Below are 23032 nucleotides of genomic sequence, written 5' to 3'. Positions count from 1 at the left end.
TACAGAAGGTATGGAAGGGACCTTGTCAGATGTTGAGGCAACACTGGGTAGTAATGTATCGTTAGAACCTGAACTATAACGAGGAATATTTGGCTTCACTGTCATAGACATTGAAAGATCACTCATATGTCTGGTAGCAGCTTCTACAATTGTAGGCGATCTGTAGTTATACTCTCTGAATATTTCTGGTTCTGATTTAGAATCAGACTTGGGAGCTATTGTGCCATTGTGAGAGCATACAGGTGGGACACCAGGGTAGTCCTGTTGAATTGAAGATCTTGATTGTTCAGGTTTGTGGACTACTCTTTCAGGAGGAGTCACTGAAGGTACAGATGGACACTGGACCAATGCTGAGGCCACACTATGCACTGATACATTGCTAGAAATTAAATTTGAACTAGTAACATTTGGCTCCAGTGTCATAGACTTTGAAAGATCACTCACTTCTGAATCAGACTTGGGAGATGAATAGTCTGACACTAATACAGTATTCAAAATGTCATTAATAATGGGGGCCTCCTCATGAAGATGAGATGAGGAAGGTATGGAAGGTAACTGGGCAGATGCCGAGGCTAATCTATGCACTGATACAGTGATAGAACTTAAATCAGCATCCAGAGAAGGATCAGTAGAGAAAAGGGTGGATGTTGGGGTTTCACTAAGTACCCATGTATCACTAGAACTGGAAGGTATGAAAGGGATCTGGGCAGGTGCTGAGGGTACACTGGGTACTAATGTATGACTAGGACGTGAACCAGCATGTAGTGAAAGTGTTGAAGTTAATCGGGCAGGTGCAGAGGCCACACTGTGTACTGCTGTATCACTAGAGCTTAAACCAGAACCAGGAACATGTGGCTCCCCTATTATAGTCCTTGCAAGATCACTCATATCTCTTTTAGCAGCTTCAGTAAGTGAATGTGATTTGTAGTAATACTTTGTGCTTAATTCTAGTTCTGGTTGTGAATCAGACATGGGAGATGTTGTGCCATTATAAGAGCATGACAGAGGTTCTGATATGGGTGGGATAGCAGCATGTTCAACTGAAGATACTGAGTGCATGGGTTTGTGGACTGTTCTTTCAGTAGAAGTCACAGAAGGAAATTGGGCAGATACATTGGCCAGACTGGCTACTGATCTACTGCTTGAACTTGAGCTAGCAGGTACACAAGGAATGGAAAGGGACTTGGCAGATGCTGTGACCTCACTGGGTACTAATGTATCTCTAGAACTTGAACTAGTTAATAGGGAAGGTATGGAAGGGACCTTATCAGATGTTGAGGCAACACTGGGTACTGTTGTGTCACTATGACTTGAACTCGAATAATCTTGCATGTCTGTGCGAACAACTTCTTCAGCTGAACCATCAAGAGTGCTTGAAGGTGCTTGGTAGTAATTCTTTACAAATTGTTCTGATTCTGTGTCGTCTTTGGCTGCCATTAATATTAGTGTGGAACATTCCGTGGAATGTGGAGAGGACCTGACAGATACTTCATCTGTTGCTGATTGTGATGATATCACAGTAATTGATGACGTTGATGCTGATAGGTGTATCACTTGTTTAAAGAATACATAATACATACAGTATTAATTCGTGTCTTACTTATTCATCATTTAATCTACATCTCTGTTTACAGTTTGTACATAGTTCCAAACACAATTGTGCCATCTATAATTCTGTACCAAATGTAAAATTGTTTAAAAAAACAAAATGCATGTTACAAATTCCAGGATGTAGCTCCTTTTGCTGTTGCAAAAGTAGTGTATGAGGGTGGTGGTGGTGTCTAAGACTTTGTGGAAGAATACATAAAATTTAAAATCCAAGAAAACATATTAGGACCTGTCTGTACTTCTGTTAGAGTTCTGTCTGTACCTACTAAGTTGAACGTGGTTTAAACTAAACACATTAAGGATATTTAATATTTATTTGGTGTCCATTAGGGAATATTTTCTCCACAGACTTGGGTTCCTACTTTAGGCTGTGTGTCAGCCTCTGTATTACTGACACTGCTGGCCAAGTTTCATATGAAACAAATGCAAAGGGTACTTGAAAAATATGTAGGAGCAGCAACTTCACTCACTAGGCAGGGTGTTGACTTTTATTGCCATTATCCAGAAAGAACTGACCTGGTGGTTGCAGCAAGTGGTAAGCTATTAGAGGATGCCTTTCATGACCTTACGCAACACCTAAGGCTTCATTGCGGATTGTGGCATGGGAAAGCACAGTGTGCAGGAACTATGGAACACCACTTCAAAACCACAGTGAGCTGAAACTGTGTGACACTTTTTCAATATGTCAGTGTGCAGGAAGACAGCAATTTAAAATCACAGTGTGCAGGAACTGTGTGACACCGCTTCAGAACTACGGTGTGCAGAAACTGTGGGACACTGCTTGAAAACCACAGTGTGCAGGAACTGTGTGACACCACTTCAGAACTATGGTGTGCAGAAACTGTGGGACGCTGCTTGAAAACCACAGTGTGCAGGAACTGTGAGACACCGCTTCAAATCCTCAGTGTGCAAGCACTATGGAACACCTCTGCAGGGAAGGAACTGAAAGGGACTAGGCAGATGCTGTGACCACATTAGGTACTGATGCATCTACAAATAGAAAATGTGTGCGATGATTACTGTTCAAGTAAATCTGTATTCTAATGAAGTGTCCTGACATTGGGAAATGCTTGACTGCCATCTGTATAAGGTGGGCAGCAGCATAGTAGTTTACTAGGAGATGAGCTATGAAAGCAAGGAAGGAGGCAATTAAAGAATTAATTACCAGTGAAGTGTATGTAGTGTTGGAGTAAACTGGATAGTACTAAGCTATGTACACAGATTGTTTTCTTCTCTGTCATTCTAAAGGATTGTCTAAAATTTGATTTAGAAAAATATGGTAAAGTAAGTCTCACTTGAAAATGAAATGCAAGGAGGAAACGGTGAGTTGTGGGTGATGCTGTTCAGTGGAAGAAGAATAACTTACTAAAGAACTTATGTGTATTCGTTATGTACTGGGAGTTGTTGCAGCATACTGCGGTGGTGGTGCTGCATTAGCATTGTCGCCTCATAGCAAGACGTTGTCCTGTTCGATTCTCAGCTAGAGCATCTTCTATGTGGAGGCATACGTGAATGGGACATGCCTTCATTGAAGGTTGTGCATCAGGGCTGGTAACCCGGTACGTAAAAATCCACTACCAATCATTAGCGGACCGGAGTTCCGCTGTGGCGACCCCTAACCGGGAAAATCCGAAAGACACAAACATACAAACTGGGAGTTGTTGCAGCAAAAGTAGGAATAACAGAAACAGCAGCAATTCACAGGGTCTGGGTGTGGTAAAGCTTGGAGTTGGGACATACTGAAGGAAATGAAGGAGCTAAAGTGGTGGTAAGTGGCAGTGTATGCAGGAGGAAAGGAACAGTGGAAGATTTGTGATGAAGTACTTGGGAAAACTGTGAGTAAAAATAGGTATTTACAGTACATATTTGGTATAGATGGATTTTTGTGGGAAGTCAAATGTGTCTACCATCTTTTGATTTGGTGATAGAAGACAGAAAGATTCATGAAAAAAGATGAAAGGAAATGTGGGGATAAACTCATGCCTGCCTACATCTGTTTCTGTTATGGTTCTTCAGAAGAAGGCTTCTGGGCGGTTTGAGGTTTTGAATCTGTAAGATAGTCTTATCATGCAGAGCATGTTTAAAGTGTGGTATTATATGCTCTCACAAAGGAGTTATATGTTCTGTTGTTGTTTGGTACTAATGAAGAGGTGTCCATATGGAGCCATGTCACAGTTGACCAACTAGGTGCCCCAAACTTAGTCTTTACAGGTACATTCTGTCATGTAGAGAGTTTTCTGAGAAGTGGGTACTCACACTCCTACTCACCAATCCTTACTACTATCACAAATTATGATAATATGGAGTGGGTTGTGATGTTTGAGAAGTTATCTGCTCCATCTTGTGACAACTACTGAATTTTTTTGGCCAGAATTGGTTACTTTGCTGACCAATCAATAGCTGTTTTCCCTAATGATGTTTATATGGGGTGGATTGTAATTACTGAAAAGTTATCCCCTCTCTCTTCTGATCCAAGGTCATAGGACGAAAGAATATATCCAGTCACTGGCATGTAGAGTTTTCTTCACTTTGAAGAGGAGGAGAAGGAGGAAGACCAGTCAAGAACCACTTCTCCTGAGATCTTCTTCCCAATCCTATGACATTCATATTTCTTTAGTTTGAATGGAGAAGGGGAGGGTTGCAAGGGCTAGTTCCTTTAAAGATTATTCTTCTCAGTAATGAGATTGGGTTTCATTGTTATAACTCACATTAGAACTTAACAGCCTCTTATTTGCCCAAATGTAATGTTGAAACTCAGCAATAAATAAATCAGTGGCCTTCCTTCTACTCAGTACATCAGCATATAGAACTAAAATCCATTCATAATTGTGACAGATTCAAATGTACTGTTGTCAAAACATTTTTTCTGGAAAATGATGTTAAATATAAAGTATGCGCACAGTTAGAATTCTTACCTTTTTCTTGAATGAATGTGTCAATGGCTTCAGACAAGGTAAGATGTGGTTTACCTGCAATAATGTAAATAGGTTTAAATCATCTTTAAATCAGCATTTTCTGTAAACAGCCAAAATGAAATTGTAAAATGATTGTTTTAATTAAACAAGCTTTATAGATTTGGATGAAGCAGATATATGGTTACCCTTGAGATGTAATTTTGTTTTTATTTATGTATATGAGCTGAAAGGGTGATACCCTAATCTGTCAAAAATCTGATACAGAATAGGTGGGAGATTTTTATGCTTTAGGCTCATGGAAAAGGAATACTGCTGGGTGGGAATGTGTTTCCTTAGTTAGTGATTATCTCTTAAGACTGCCGTCTTGGCATGTATTTTCTTTCTATGCAGTGATCTGCATGGTGGTTCTTGTAAGTGTCTGGATGGTTGTACTCCCCTTAACCAACTATGTTCATTTTTTTCTAATACATTTTTGATCAGTTTCAACCATATCCCAGCTATCTTTTTTTAATATTCATTTCCTGCATTTTATAGCACAATTCCCTTCCTCCCTTTCTGACCATCTTCTCGTACCAGAACTGTCCTCTTCACCTACCCGCATGTCTGTCTTTCTTGGGAGATAGTCAACTCACTTTGACCAAGAGATATGAGGGCATGACAGGGTCCAGCCATAGAATCATCCTTGGAATTATATATCCCTATCCCCCCATAGTGCCAAGACACTGTATAATCCTGCAAGATTAGTCTGATACTGGGTGATCATTTCTGCCCATCTGCATTCTTTCACTGTCCAGAGTACAGTGTACTCTCTGGCACCATGTGTCTTCTTCATTACACTAACCTGTGAATTCTTTTCTTGTGAAAAAAACATGTCAGTTTTGCTACCAATAATGGACAGGGTATGTGTATCAAATAATGAGACAGCCATGCAGTTTTGAAGATTCAGTTTCACTGGCCAGGAATATAAAGCCACGTTGCTATCAAGAGGATGATTAGAATAATTTTTGCCTTCTTTCAGGAAGTCATCCAGCTTTAACATTTATAGCTGGAAATGAGGACAAAGCCCAGTCATCTTCCAAAAACATACCTTTCAACCTCTTTAGAGCAAGAAATCTGGACAAAGCCACAAATAATGGGGGGATAAAGGCCCAAAAATAGGGCCGTTTTTTAAGTATTGTGCTCTTACAAACTTAGAAAGTTGATAGGATAACAGGTTTTGCATTAGCATAAATTTTCTGAAGCATATGAAGTCTAAAACTGAAATGTCTGCCTTTATTTTCTGGCTTGCTATTTATTTTCCAGAAAACCACAATTTTACTAGAAACAGACCAAAAATATGAGGCAAAAATCTGGACAGTTGAGAGATATGTCCAAGAAGACATGCAGCAGCTGCAGTAGGTCATGCTGCACACAGCAGCTGCAGTAGTTCATCATGCTGCACACAACAGCTGCAGTAGTTCATGATGCTGTAGGCAGCAGCTGTAGTAGTTCATGCTGCATCCAGCAGCTGTTGTAGTTCATCTTGCTGAATGCAACAGCTGCAGTAGTTCATAATGCTGTAGGCAGCAGCTGTAGTACTTCATTTTGCTGCAAGCAGCAGCTGCAGTAGTTCATCTTAGGGAGAGAGGTCAACCCTTTAACTCAGCAAAGGTTTATACTACAGATACTCTATTATAGCAGGTAGGGGAGTAGGCTTGGAGCACAGTAAATAAGTAGGGGTGTTATCAAATTTGGATTAAACATATAGTTGGGTACCAGTCAACTCACAGTTGACTAAAAGTAAATCCTGTACTAATCAAAATTTGTATCAAATTTTTAACAAACCTTTTTGAAGCTTTAGGAGTTCTAAGAAATATTCTGCCCCAAGCTCCACATAGTTTTCAGGTTGTTGATAGAGCGCTACTTCAGCGAACCCTTGTAGTACCTTTATCAGAGGAGGTGGCATGTCATAATTCAAAATTGATGATGATGATGATGATGATGATGAAGTCATTGTCATTTTTTTTTACTTTGCTGAACTTTAAAACAATAAAAATGACACATGAGCATATATTAGAAAACATTTAGAAGTTATCTAATTTAGAATTTTAAAGTTGACTGTGGCACTAATTCTACACAAAGGTGATATGTATAAAATGTACTTTGTCTGCATGGAGTGCAGATTTGTGTGTGTGTGTGTGTGTGTGTGTGTGTGTGTGTGTGTGTGTGTGTGTTATTTTTCAGCAAGGCATCTCCAACCCCTATGCAGGTAAGGAGTGGTGCATGGCCCAAAATACCAAAGTCAGTAGAAATCAGAGGAAGGCCATCACTCAAAAGCAGCTCTCAGACCAAAAGGTGAAATTAAAATGCATACCAGTTTCAGCACTCAGCCTTCATCATTCCAATAAAGCTATACATTCACATCACACAGATATATATATATATTATATATATATATATATATATATATATACACATACACACACACACACACACACACACACACACACACACACACACACACACACACACACACACAGACACACACACACACACACACACACACACACACACACACACACACACACACACACACACACACACACACACACACACACACACTGATTAAATCCCATTGGTTATTACAACTGCTCATTAATTCATGGGGGAAATAAAGCCCCTAACTTAATAATTCACATATATTATTTATAATTTAACATAGAGTGCCATCCCTCCTTCTGCATATTTACTCCCCATACTTTATCAATAATAATGAATGAAAACCTGGTTGTAGTGTGTTTTAAGCTATGTTTGTATAAAGCATTAGTGCCTTTGGCATATCTAATATCACTCAAGTGTTCAGATATCCTCAATTTAAAGGGACGTGATGTCTTGCCCTACATAAAAAGCTGAACAGGTGCATCTACCAAATAGACAACCCAGTCTGTACTACAATTGCCATATACCAAAATGTCAAATACTTTGGAACAATCTGAGGAAGTAAAAATATTTTCCTTTGGAACAAACTTGCAAAAGCTGTAGTGTCCACATGGGTAAGATCCCACTTGTTTATTCCCATCTAGAGTGGATTCTGAATTTGTTTTACCAGTGCTGATACATTTTTTATAATGATTCAACCAACCAGCCATAGTTTTCCTTTCCTATATGCAAACCGGCATTTGGATGGTATTAATCCCTGTAGCCTATCATGCATACTCAGTACATTCCAATGTTTATGTATGACTCTCTGCAAAAAAGTTGTATTGGTCCAATAATTCATAATAAACCTGATAGGTTTGTTATTAGAATTATCTTTGACCTGATATGTTAATAGTATGTTAATAGTTCAGACCTAAGGATCTTATCAATTGAAAATAAAGCCTGTTGGACATTCCACCTAGAATAACCCCTATTAGAAAGATCTGCGCACCATATCTTGAGCCTGAACACCAAATTCATCAGTAGATGAACATATTAAAGTCTCAAAAACTGGGACTTTGGAATATTGTCAATCATGTGTTTTGGCTGACAGCTGGTGGCATGTAAATGTATTGATCTGAGGGTGTTTTCTGAATACTGAACTTTGCAGGGTACCATCATCCATTACAGTAACTTTTACATCCAAAAATGAAATAACCTTGACATGATAATTCATCATAAAGTTTATACCTCACTTATTTTGTTCAAATATTCCACACATTCATGTAAATAACCCACATCAGAATGCCATACCAATCAGCAGTCATCCAAATAACGATGCCAAATATCCATGGAACTAAGAAAAATATTATGGCTTCCATCATAAATCAATTGCATGAAGAGATTTGCATAGATGGGTGCAAATGAAGCCCCCAGCGCAGTCCCTTTCAATTGTAGGTAGCATTGATTATCAAAATAAAAAAAAAATTTGGTGAGTACATGCTCAGTAAGACATAATAAAAATGTATTAAATCCTGGGCTATATAAAGATGCTGGTGTTAATCAATATTCCAAGGCCAAAAGACCTGCCCAGTGAGGGATGTTGGTATTTAACGCTTATACATACAATGTGCAGAGCAACCATCCATTCTCAATCTGCAGCTCATCAATAATGTTCAAAAACGCAGTGGTATCCTGAATACGGGAATGCACATATACCAAAAGGGGTTTCAAATATCTGGTCAAAAAGGCAGAAAGAGGTTCAGTTAAAGACCGCCATCCTGAAACTATTGGTCTCCCTGGAGACTTTTCAAGATATTTGTGGATCTTCGGTAACATAAAAAAATCTGTCTAGTGGGGTTTACCATAGTCAGATGATACCTTACCTCCTTTGAAATAATACTCTCTTCAAATGCCAAAAGTAAAAAATCATCAGTCTCTTTTTTAAAAATTGATGTGGGATCCAGAAGCATCAATTGATAAAACTGATGATCTGATAATTGGCTGATGGCTTCATTATAATAAATTTCCCAATTCCATACAACCACTGCTCCTCCTTTATCAGCCTGGCTACTAACTATTTGCTTGTTACGACTTCACCTGCCTAGAGCTTGGCGCTGTACATTTGACAAATTATCCTGCCTACCCTGTTGATGTAAATTATATAAAAATGTAAGTCCTCCTAAGCCAAATTTTTAAACATTGCCACATGTTTATTCATGGGGGACATAAAAGAAGATGAACTCTAAGATTTCCTCAGATACATCAGCAGATGAATATTATTCAGCCACGGATGAGGGTATTACACCATCCAATTCTCCTCCTAGTAAGAAAGGTAGTGTTGACATCCCTTTAGGGGGGTTAGAAGGGGTGGGCAAAAATGCAAATGTCAAAGGCACAAGTCCGGAAACTATATTAGAGATGATGATACACAGATGTTGGTTCTAATGTACACAATATTTCATCAGTGGTGTTAACTACAGCAGAATAATCTGAACTGTTAAATAAAGGTACTGGATTTATTTTATGTTACTTAGTGTCAGAACATACTTTTGCACAAGACGTCATTTCTGTTTGTAGGACTTTGAATTTAAAATGATATTTTGATCAGATATCGATTACTGATTCAGGTTCCCAAGGATTTAGGTTTAGAACATCTTCTTTTATGCCCACCATGAATAAACATGTGGCTATGTTTCAAAATTTGATTTTGAAGGACCTACATTTTTCATATAATTTACATCAACGGGGTAGGCAGGATAATTTGTCAAATGTACAGCATCAGGCTCTAGGCAGGTTAAGTCGTAACAAGCAAATAGTTATTAACCAGGCTGATAAAGGAGGAGCAGTGGTTGTATGAATTTGGGAAATGTAATGAAGCCATCAGCCAATTATCAGATCATCAGTTTTATCAACTGATGTTTCTGGATCCCAAATCAATTTTTAAAAAAGAGATTGATCAGTTTTTACTTTTGGCATTTGAAGAGGGTATTATTTCAAAGGAAGTAAGGTATCAACAGAAGGAGGAAACTGATGCAGAATAAAGTGAAAAACTCCCTTATCAGCCTCAACAAAAAGTTGAGATTCCTCATCAAATCCTCTAAAGCCAGCTATGAAAACAGAATTGCACCAAATAGTAAAGACAACCACAAGGCCTTATATAGTTATGTAAAGAATCTCCACGACAATACCTAGATTTGCTCTGAGCTATTGCAACAATGGTACCCCCTGTACTGAGCCAACAGATATTGCCAATATACTGGCCAGCAGATTCAATGCCAACTTCACCCCCCCCCCAAAGGACCAATCACAATGCCAGTAGATTGCCAGGCAACTTGTATTACTGCTGCACAGGTTAAAACAGCACTGTCTAAGGTCAAGAATACAGCTTCTATGGGACCTGACAATATCCCTGGCTGTGTTCTACATTAACTAAAGAGTGAACTGGCACCTCATATGTGTGCCCTATTCAATCACAGCCTGACTTCAGGCTTTGTCCCTACTGAATGGTACACTGCTACAGTCATCCCTCTCCACAAAGGAAGAGCCACTATAGACCCTGGAACAATCGCCCCATTAGCCTCACAAGTCTGATATGCAAATATATGGAACACATCATAATGGACCTAATAAACAAGGATATAGGGAATCTCCAAACTCTGGATCCCACACAGTTTGGTATTGTGAAGAATAGATCATGCCTGCTCAACTTGGTCAACTTCTTTGAGTCAGTCACCAGAGCTGTGGATGAAGGCATGGTGATTCATACAGCCTACCTTGATCTGGCCAAGGCCTTTGATACCATTCCTACTCAGGAATCATAGAAAAACCCACTAAGCTAGACACCATCCCTTATATCACTAGGTGGGTTGCAAACTGGCTCACAGGTGGAACCCACCGAGTGAAAATAGCTGACTCCAAGCCAGACTGCCGACCAGTCACAAGTAGAGTCCCATAGGGTTCAGTCCTGGGTCCTGTCCTGTAGTTATCTACTTCTCTGAAGTCCAGGCCAACACAAAGGGACTCTGGCTGACAAAATTTGCAGACAATTACAAGTTGGAAGGTATTATTAACTCCCCAAGTGATGGTGACATCCTACAGAAAGGCCTCACTGAAACCAACGACTGGTGTCAGAACCATGGCCTTAAGCTCAATGCCAAAAAATATGTTGTCACCCCCTTTGGGAAAACCTGGTTCCCATGAATTACCACATCAATGGTAGTTCACCGAACACAGAAGGTGTTATAAGAGTTCTGGGAACACTGGTCAACAGCAGCCTCCCTTTTGACCACCACATTGCCACTGTGGTTAGAAAGTCCTTCTATTTGGCACATCTCATTATTAAGAGTTTTGCATCCAGGAAAAAAGAGGTCATTGTCTTCCCTCTACTCTTCCCACATTAGACCAATCATTGAGTACAGTGCCCCATTTGGCATGTACCTCACCAAACACCTGCAACCGCAAAAGTACCTCACAAAGAAGATCCTAAATCTTAAACATTTGTCCTATATGGACAAACTCAAAAAACTCCCAACTTTTCTCTGTCTCATATTGCCTACTTCGAGGCGATAAATGCTTGACTTACAAAGTCATGTCTGACCCAGCTCTGTTAATAATGCTACATCTAAAGAGATCCCAATCCTTCCACACCACAACCTCCAGAGACCTCAACCTCATTACCACAATCAACAGAAGATGCTGGAGGGGCAGGTTCATAACTCAGAGACTGCCCATGCTATGGAATAGACTCCCCATACATGTCAAGCAGAGAAATCTTGGTGAGTAGACGGGAAATAGAAATTTTACTCCAGGGATCACTCCAGTAGCTTTACTCGACAAAGGCACTGGGGAACTAAGGTCAGTGGCATAATACCAGGGTAATCCTATGGGCTAGGCTTGTAAAGGCCCCAGTGCCATTAGCCTAGTACACATCAATGAACCTATCATCTGACTGTGGTAAACCCCACTAGACAGATTTTATTATACGTTACCAAACATCCACAAAAATCGTGAAAAGCCTCCAAGGAGACCAATAGTTTAATGAAGGGGGTCTTTAACTGAACCTCTTTCTGCCTTTTTGACCAGGTATTTGAAACCCCTTTTGGTATTTGTGCATTCCGGTATTCAGAATACCACTGAGTTTTTGAACATTATTGATGAGCTGCAGATTCAGGATTGATGGTTGCTATGCACATTGTATGTATTGGCATTATATACCAACATCCCTAATTGGGCAAGTCTTTTGGCCTTGGAATATTGGTTAACACCATCATCTTTATATAGCCCAGGATTTAATACATTTTTATTATGTCTTACTGAGCATGTACTCACCAAAAATGTTTTTTATTTTGATAATCAAGGCTACCTACAATTGAAAGGGACTGCAATGGGGGCTTCATTTGCGCCCATCTATGCAGATCTCTTCATGCAATTCATTTATGATGGATGCCATTATTTTTTTCTTAATTCCTTGGATATTTGACATCGTTATTTGGATGTCTTTTCGTTGGTATGGCATTCTGATGTGGGTTATTTACATGAATTTCTGGAATATTTGAACAAAATAAGTAAGGTATAAACTTTACGATGAATTATCATGTCAAGGTTATTACATTTTTGGATGTAAAAGTTACTGTAATGGATGATGGTACCCTACAAAGTTCAGTATTCAGAAAACACCCTCAGTTCAATACACTGTTACATGTCACCAGCTGTCAGCCAAAATACATGATTGACAATATTCCCAAGTCCCAGTTTTTGAGACTTAAACAAATATGTTCCTCTACTGATGAATTTGGTGTTCAGGCTCAAAATATGGTGTGCAGATTTTCCAGTAGGGGTTATTCAAGGTAGAAAGTGCAATAGGATTTATTTTCGATTGATAAGGTCCTTAGGTCTGAACTATTAAAATATCAGGTCAAGGATAATTCTAATAACAAACCTATCAGGTTTATTATAAATTATGGGACCAATACAACTTTTTTGCAGAGATTCATACATAAACATTGGGATATACTGAGTCTGGATGATAGGGTACAGGAATTAATACCATCCAAATGCTGGTTTGCATATAGGAAAGGGAAAACTATGGCTGGTTGGTTGAATCATTACAAAAATGTATCAGCATTGGTAAAACAAATTCACAATCCACTCTGGATGGGATTAAACTAGTGGAATCTTACCCATGTGGACAATGCAGTTTTTGCAAGTTTGTTCCAAAGGAAACATTTTTTACTTCCACAAATTTTCCAAAGTATTTGACATTTTGGCATATGGCAATTGTGGTATGGACTGGGTTGTTTATTTGGTTAGATGCACCTGTTCAGCAGCTTTTTATGTAGGGCAGACATCACGTCCCTTTAAACTTAGAATATCTGAATATTTGAGTGGTATTAGATGTGCCAAAGGCACTAATGCTTTATACAAACATAGTTTAAAACACACTAAGGCCAGGTTTCCATTTATATACATAAATATATATCTTTGTGATGTTAATGTATGGCTTTATTGCACTGATGAAGGCTGAGTGCCGAAACCGGTATGCATTTTAACTTTCCCCTTTGGGTGTTTGAAGTGTATCTATGTTGATTTAAACTCTGGATCTCTGGATTGAATTAAACTTTTTGTCCAACAGCTGCTTTTGAGTGCTGGCCTTCCTTTGATTTCTACTGTTATTTTAAAGCAGTCATTGGAAAATGAATTTAGTTAGCTGTATGGTTGTTGTATGTATTCCAAGGAAAGTAGGATTCTGGGCAGAAATCTGTATTACCTCATGCAGTGAATGATAGGGGTTTGGTGGAGTAAAGTAATTTGTAAAATATTGTTAACCACTACCATGTCTGATTATAGCAATATGCAGGCATTGCCATAAATGTATTAAACAAATAGTGAAAAAGTATGCTGCTTAGCACTGAAACAGTTCAAATTAATACTGACAACTCTGTAATTAAACTTTAACTATTCTGTTGCCTGAATAGTACCTAAACTCATTAGTAGATAAAATTGTAGAACTGGTAATTAATGCATGATTTACTGTAAGTCTAAAATTCTGACAATATCTCAGTAGGAGAAAACAGTGGATAATTTTGTAAACAGTAAAACCCTTCATGGAGAATGTGACAATGATTTAATGTCTAATTCTAAAACAGTGGCTGGGATTCAAAAAGGCGTGGGCCTTTCCGATTCTGAGATTTCACATTTATGAACCCCAGATCCTACTGAGTCATTTAAAAACAATAGAAATCAGACATGTATATCTAGAATTAATAGAATTCCTATGCTGAGCAAGCCTTGCCCAATAAATGAGCAGCTGGAACTTTGATACATGGCATAACACTACCAACTATATAAGAATGTTGGACACTAGCCAGGTTGTCTCTTACAAGCAGAATGCAAACCTCTGGCATCCCTTTAGAAGTTATTGCAATTCAAATGAAATATTAACAATTATTATTATTGAGTACTATGTAATTAAAATATATAATGTAATATTGTTATACAGAAACATAACTATTATTATTATCATTCATTATTAATTACAGATTAATTTATAAGTTAAGGCTTACCTTTTTTACAAAGAGCAGCTAAAATTTCAAGTGAACTGTAAATTTTCAAATATGAAGTGATAACTAAAACTGTAGCTCAGTTATTAATAAGTAATATTTGCTTATGTCACTATTACATCACAATGCAAAGACATGATAATCACACCTTATTGGCTAATGTCATAACGCATCACAATTTTATCTTTGCTTATGTCATACAGTGGATATAAAAATGTGTACACACCCCTATTAAAATGCCAGGATTTTGTGATATAAAAATATGAGACCACAGTAAATAATTTCCAAACTTTTCCCACCTTTAATGTGACCTATAACCTGTACAATTCAATTGAAAAACAAGCAAATCTGTTAGGGGAAAAATATAAAAAATAAAAATGTACAATACACTGGTTGCATTAAGTGTTCACACCCTTAAGCAAACACCAAAAGGTTTACCCTCACTGCCTTATCTGCTTAGCATTTTTAGAAGATCTGACCCAGAATATTGTCTTTTTGTCTGTTCTATGTAAATAAAAGTTTGCATCTTTATTTTATTTATTATTTATTTATTTACCAGGAAATTCCAACTGGACACAGGTCTTTTTTCAGTGAAGGCCCACAGAAAATCTCCACAGAACAATAAATGAGCAGCACAGTACATGAAGAACAATTGAATATACATACAATAGCAAATAATGCATACTGCAGCAAACATTAGCTATACATACAATATGAAACATAGTAATGAACAGATATACCAATATCTAGCAAGAGGCTAGGAATAAATGTTGGATGTATATACAGATAGTACTAAATTCAAATGGATACTGAACTCATATACCTAAATCTTATAGACAAATATTGCACTAAACCCAAAGCAGAAGCTCCACATGAAGGTGGAACAAGCTAGAAGGGCTAATGGGATAGAAGGGGAAGATAGAGGAGTAAGAGGAGACTGAGTGAGTAGTATACGTGGTAGTGAGAGGAAGCTAGGTGTAAGTCAGTCAGATATGTATTTGGAGTTGAGATAAGTGAGGTAGTTAGGCATGTTATAACAGGTCTGAGAGACTGAGTGAGGAGAGAAAGGGAGGGTAAAGGATGAGCCAGAACCTGCAGAGGAAGGAATGCAATGATCAGACAGGGTGGCTAGGGGCGGGGAAAGGGAGGCAACGGGCAGGTTACTAGTCAGGATTGGTGCATGGGCATAACCAGAGACCTTTTAAGTGAGGTTTTAGTGCAGTCTTGAAGTGATTTCAAGAATGTAGTGTGGTTATCGAGGGGGGAGATTGTTCCATAATATGGATATGACGCAGGAGAATAGTGCTTCTCCCGCTGAGTTCTTGGGTTTGGTCACTAGAAGTAGATTTTTGCTGCTGGAGAATAGTGGTCTAGTGGAGCAGTAGGGCTGGAAAAGGTTTTGAAGACATGGGACTTTGAGGATGGTTTACTAACTTGTGCGTGAGAGAGAGTTGATTCAGGTGAAGAAGTTGAGAGATTTCAAGCCACTCAAGTTCTCCAAATGAGATACAGTGGTGGCTGTGATAAGATGTACCAGTGGCAAGCTTAGCAAGTGTATTGTAGAAAGCCTGGAGCTTGTTTGGGTCTGTTTGTCTAAAGTAGCTAAGTATAGAAGAGCCGTAGAGTAAAGTGGAGATTAGGTGGGAATTGACAGCAGAAATTCTGGCTGTCTTAGTGAGGAATTGTTTGTTTCTGCAATGCTTAAGCACAGCATTTATTCATAAAATTTACAGGGAACATTTAGATTTCCCTTCGACCTCAAAAAGAAATTAGCAGCTGCATCTTGAACTTTGATGAAGTAATAAAACCTTGTAAATGTTATTTTTATGCCTTCATAGGTTCATAGGTTTATTGGTTGGAACTAGGCTATTGGCCCTAGAGCCTATACAAGCCTAGCCATAACAATTCCCTGGCTATTTCTTCCCACAATATTTACTTCTCTCCTGGACCTCTGTCTAGCAGGGTGACTGACGTGATCCCTGGGGTGAATTTCCTTTTTCCCATCCAATCGTCAAGGTTCCTTTTGAAGATGGCCAAAGAGGCACTCTGCTTGACATGTATAGGCAGTCTATTCCAGAGTCTGGGGAGTCTCTGGGTCAGTAACCTATCCCTCCAGCAAGTTTTGTTTATTGTGATGACAAGGTTTAGATCCCTGGAGTGTGTGACTCTGAGGGATTGGGATTTATTTAAGTGTAGCATGTTCAACAGCTCTTGGGTTTGACATGGCCTTGTATGTTAAACAGAGATCACCTCTGAGTAGACAATATGTGACACAGTATAGCTGACGTTTTTTAAGGCGGTCAGCATAGGGCATCTGCTTTGGGCCAGTGATTCTTTTAGTGAGGTATTTTTACGGCCTTTCCAGTTGTTGTAGATGTCTTGAGAGGTACATACCAAATGGGGCGTTGTATTCTATAATGGGTCTAATGAGGGATGAGTACAGTGGGACAATGTCGTCCTTTTTTCTGCATGAAAAGCCCTTAGTGATGAGGTGTGCCACATAGAAGGATTTTCTGACTGTTGTGGTGATGTGGTTACCGAAGGTGAGACCACTGTCCACCTGTGTCCCTAAGTCTCTTATCACACTTTCGGTGTTTAGTGTACTGCCACCTATGTGGTAATTCACAGGTACATGCTTTTTCCCAAAGGGGATAACTATACATGTCTTGGCAGTGAGCTTGAGCCCATGGCTCTGGCACCAAGCATCTGTTTCTGTAACGCCCTTCTGTAGAGTATCCACATCATTTGGAGATTCAATAATGGCTCCCAGTTTGCAGTCATCTGCGAACTTTGTTAGCCAAGAGTCCCTTAGTGTTGGCCTGTACTTCAGAGAAGTAGATGCCAAACAAGAGTGGTCCCAGGACTGAACCCTGAGGTACTCCACTTGTCACTTGCCTGGAGCTGGATTTGGAGTCTGCTACTTTTACAGTGTGGGTTCTGTCAGTAAGCCAGTTGGCAACCCATCGAGTGACGTAGGGATTAATGCCCAGCTTAGTAAGTTTATCTAAGATTCCAGAGTGGGGGGTGGTGTCAAAGGCCTTGACAAGGTCCAGATAGGCTGTGTGGACTGCCTTACCCTCGTCCACAGCTCTGGAGACTGATTCAAAGAAGTCAATCAGGTTCAGGAGACAAGAACAGCCCTTCACAAACCCAAACTGGGTGGGGTCCAGTGTTTGAAGGTTGCCAATGTCTTTGTTTATAAGTTCCATGATAACACATTCCATGGCCTTGCAGATCAGGCTTGTCAGACTGACAGGGCGGTAATTCCCGGGATCCAAGGTGGATCCCCCCTTGTGGAGTGGGATATTGGCAATATCCTTGGGATCAGTATATTTAATGACATTCTGTTGTAGCTCAGAGCAGATCTGAGCATTGTCATTTAGATTCTTGACATAGTTATAGAATGCCTTGTGGTTGTCTTTGGAATCTTTGGTAATTTTATTTTCGTAATTAGCTTTGGAGGAGTTTTTGCGGGATCTCAGATTCTAACTGAGGCTGGTAAGGGAGTTTTTTTGCATCCTGGGATTTTCCTCTTGTCTGCAACAGTTTCTTCCTTTTGTTGTAATATAAAGAGAAAAAATATCACTTTTATGAAGAAACACATAACCTACTCTTGCTAGGTTTGAAATGACATCGACGTTATATATTTATACTTTGATAGCTTTGGTTATTTTACTAAGAGCATATTTGTTTTGAGTTGACCATTTTTGTACTATATTGATTTTCTGTTTTAGGCTGTTTTTGTACCCTCTTGATTTACAAAGACCATTCTAACCTGAATTCCACTCAAACTTCAAAATGGCAATGGGCAGGATTCACGAAGGCATGCACGGAGTCTAAGAGTAGTATAAGACTCCATGCAGCCTTCACGATCCAGGAACAGCCCTAAAGTCCATGTAAGAGACCAGCTAAAACGTCTCTTACACGGAGTGGGCATGGATATGCTAATCACCTCATTTGCAGCCGAATAGCATGCAAATTAGATAGATTAGCGATCCAGGAAGCCCAAAGCAGCCCGTGAAAGAGCCGTTTTAGCTGCAGAAATGTACTCAGTTGACAACTGAGTACGTTTCTGCAAAAACCACAATGGAGCCATGTCAGCTCCAAATAAAGGGTGCATATGTGTCAGGCAGCATGCCAATGGCCAAATATGTGGCCATTGGCAAGGTACCCCGATGCAAATATGAGAAATATTTTTTTTTTTCGGCGATCGCCGGTGTTTAAACGCAGCGCAGCCCCACGCAAACGGGCTGCGCTATATAAAATATAAAAATGAAGGTTATAAACCCACAAATGTGGGTTTTATGCAATACATGGATTTACAATGCAGGGACCAGCAGACCAAAAACAACATGGCCACCGTTTAGTGGTTGCTAAATGTGGAAGCTAAGACATGTAACTAAGCATTAGTAGGCAATCTGATGCAAATGAGTGTTAGGATACTGAATTCCACTGTCACATAGCAAATGAGCACATTCTGAGTAGTGTAAGAGTTCCATAAGGGGGAGGAACAGAGTAGGAGATAGGTGACATCACAGGGGGGAATGGCAGAAAGAAATGCAGTTCATTGGAGGTCAGTGTTACATGACAGATGTCAGACACATATCATGGAAAGAGGAGTGCCACAACATAAGCATGAGAAAGTCAAGAAATGGAAGGTGTACACTGGTGCCTACACCAAAGTTTCTTGCTGGGCGTGCATGCGCATGTGTGCGCACCATGAAGCGCGAGTAGGACAGTGTGCGCGCGTGTAAGTCAGACTGAGCATGTGGGAGCCTGTTGGCAGACTTGTACCACTGTTTGCGCTGGTGTGCGCATGTTTTAACCCGAATAAGCAGATTCTGAACCGTGTAAGCATGTGTGCACGGGTGTAAGTCACTGTGAGCGTGTTTCTGCTGGTATGCATGATGCTCCCCCCTGAGGAAACAGAAAGGAAAAAGGAAGCAACAGAATTCGTAGGAAGCTAGCAGAGAATACTGCTGGAGCTAACCGGTGAAAACAATCAGAAGCAGGCAATTACACAGGCAGAATAGTAGCCCAGCCCAGCACTTAAAACTCTGCAAACAGCAGTGCAGGATGTTTCTCTCAAGAGACACTGCAAGACAGGAGTAAGCTATTAGAAGTGAAAATTGAAAAAGCTGAACTCAGAGCAGAAATGTTAGGGGCTGCCATAGCTGTCATAATGAGACATAGGCGACTTGCTGAGGGTGGTGACAATGCAGATGGTGCCAGACAACCCACAGTGAGGAGACGGAGAACAGTGTACAGGCCCAGGGTCACCTACCATGGGTTACATGAGCTGGAGATAGTAGAGCGCTATAGAGTGGACAGAGAGCTCCTGCAGCAAATAGTTGAAACCAAGGTATGTGTTGGCCTAAGAATACTAGCAACAGGTACCTTCCAAAGACCAACTGGTGATATGATGGGGTTATCACAGGCATCAGCCACCAGGGTACTGCACCAGTTCCTGGATGCCATGTCAGCACATGTCGGTGATCATGTATATTTCCCCAATGCCCATGAGGTATTGGCCAGCAACATGCATCTCTTCCAGCAAATAGCGGAATACCCTGAGGTAGTGGGTGCAATAGACTACACGCACATACGCATCAAAGCACCAGCTGGTGAGCAGGGTAGGGCCTACATTAACCACAAGGGCTTCCCCTCCATCAACTGCCAGGTCATGTGTGATGCCCAGGGCATAATAATGAATGTGTGTGCTGACTGCCCTGGGAGCTACCATGATTCACACATCTGGCATTTGGCGCAGCTGTACCAGACATTTGCCAATGGGGACATCCCACACAGACACCTAGTGGGGGATGCAGGTTATGCACTAGAGCCGTGGCTGATGACACCCATCAGAAACGCACACACACCTGAACAGGAATGCCATAATGAGGCACACGCACAAACACGTAATGTAATAGAGCGTGTGTTTGGGCTGCTGAAGTCATGGTTCTGGTGTCTGGACACATCTGGTGGAGCCTTGCAGTACATACCAACTACATGTACCCAAACTGTCATGGTATGTGCTATGCTACATAATATGATCTTGTGAAAACAGCTGCAGCAGGACCAGCATAGTTCTGGGCCAAACAGCCCCCCACCATTGCCAAGGCCATCACAGGCAGAGCGTGACTCGGAGGAGGAACAACCTGAGCCTGCCCCAGTAGGCAGAAGCAGGCGTGCCCAGTATGCCCTGGCCTTGGCAAAGAGGCAACGCATAGCACATACACTGGCTCATAGGAACCCTGAGAATGATACCCCCTCTGACTCACTCAAATAATAACAGGGATGCCTAAAATGACATGACCTGCTCACAAACATGTACAGGGAGTGTAATATGTGCATCCAACAGAGACAGCCCTGCAGCACCACCTGAGGCATGAATGCCATGCGTTAAGTAATGTAACACCATGTACTATATGCACACCTGAGGACCATGACTAACATCCTACCCTCACCAAGCATCATGCCACAATATGACAATTAGATGATCAATTGCAATAATTGGCTGAAGTATTGCAGTTAGTCAAAGGGGATCCAATGTGTGCCAGCCTGGGATGACATGCTGGGAGAATTATACTAGCTCCAACACTGTAGGACAAAAGTTCATAGAATCCATAAACCAAAATGCCCAGGAACAACGTACCACTCCCACAAGAGGGGTAAGCATACTGGATGTGATAATCAGCAACATTGGTACTGGATGGCAACATGAGAAGTGTATTGCTCACTGGTAAGACCAGACCATAGAGTAATCACACTGGATATACACATCCTGACCACAGTCCCTGGCCAGAAAACCACAGTGAAAAACATGTGTAAAGCAAAAGTTGCACTCCTCCAAACTGATGTGGAATCCATTAAAGGCCCTGTGCAGGTGCAAAATATGGGCCACACCTCAGAACCTGTTATACAGGCATTCCATGAACACTGCAAGGAATGCTTGGATTATGCAATCCTAAATTAAAACAAGACACAATGCCATACACGCAGGCATCTGGCATGGTGGACTCCAGCCATTACCAAACCATGCAAGAGAATGAGGAAGCTACTACATGATAGAGCAAACATAAAAAAATAAGTAATGACTGATCAGTAGTATGGCAATAAAATATGTCCACACATACAATCCACTAAGGCCAGCTACAACAAGTTGAATCTGTGAAACTTGAGGCAATGTTACACCTGCCCCAAGTACACAGACAACCCTCAACTCCCCCCAAAAAATACAAATATATGTGAGAGATGCAACCATTTATCCAAACTGGAGGTTGAGCTCCCTCAATTCAGTACTCCCAAAACTAGTCAGGAGGAGAAGGTAACCACACACACCACAAACCCAGTCCCACATAGACCTATCACAACTGCATACCAAAGACATAAACACAGAAAAACATTCCCGGAGGCCCGATTTACAAACACACCGCACCAACAGAAGCCTCCAAAGCAGACACCCAATCAAACAACCTCCAAACATAGCACACGCAACACATAGTACATAAAGCTGGTGTGCCAAACAGTCACTGGCCAGAAGGAGAAACAACATTCCTGATACAGTTGTAATAGGTGACTCCATAGTGAGACACGCTGCTGTCCTGCACACCAGACTAAACAAGGGAAAGGGTACAGTAAGCTGCCTGTAGGCTGCTACAATACGCCACATAACACAAGTATGCAGGTCACCCCAAAGCAAGTAGAAATATGATGCAGTCATAGTCCATGCTGGTGTGAATGACCTGAGATGTACCTCCCCAGACTACACGAAAAGAGACATAGATGAACTCTCCGATTATGTAGTCCAGGCTGGTATAACACTGACCATTTGCAGCATCCTACCCTCACCAAGAATGATGCCACAGTACAAACACAGAATGATCAGTTATAACAAGTGGCACAATTACTGGTGTCATTCCAAGGGGATCCAATGTCTGTCTGCTTGGGATGTCATGCTTGACAAGCCACGCAGCTGTTCCAGGGATGGCTTGCACCTGTTACCCCTGGGTGTCTGGATATTGGATAAGGCTTTTGCCACCTCCATAGAGCCTTTTGTAGGCAAAGCTGAAAAGACTAACCCACCACCCTAGAAAACATAAGTGGAAAGAAACATAAGGGTAATGCTGACCAATGCCAGATGTGTAAACCTCAATATGCATGCTCCCGAGGCCCTCCCCAGTATGGAGAACATCGATGTCTGGGCAGTGACAGAAACCTGCTGCAAGCCTCCTGACAGCACACCAGCACTACCAGGTTATACCACATATCATGCGTTATGGCCCCAAAACCTGGAACAAAACATAAAAGGAGAGTGAGTATCCATATTCAGCCCAGACACCCAGACATCCAGGTAACTGACAATGCACAAGGCATTGGAGTCCACCCATGTGCAACTAACCATAGGCAAGACTGCTGTACAGTCTGTAGCATGCTACAGACCACACTCTCACACACAGGAACCCCAACCAGCCAACCTGAAGACACTGGACAGTATGAATGTCCCACCAAATACCAAACAAGGTACTCTCAAATTACCACATAGGTGAT

The sequence above is a fragment of the Protopterus annectens genome, chromosome 7.part0 (assembly GCF_019279795.1).
Source record: "Protopterus annectens isolate FY-2018-M chromosome 7.part0, PAN1.0, whole genome shotgun sequence".
NCBI classification, from domain to species: domain Eukaryota; kingdom Metazoa; phylum Chordata; order Ceratodontiformes; family Protopteridae; genus Protopterus; species Protopterus annectens.
Note: the sequence above shows the minus strand (reverse complement) of the source record.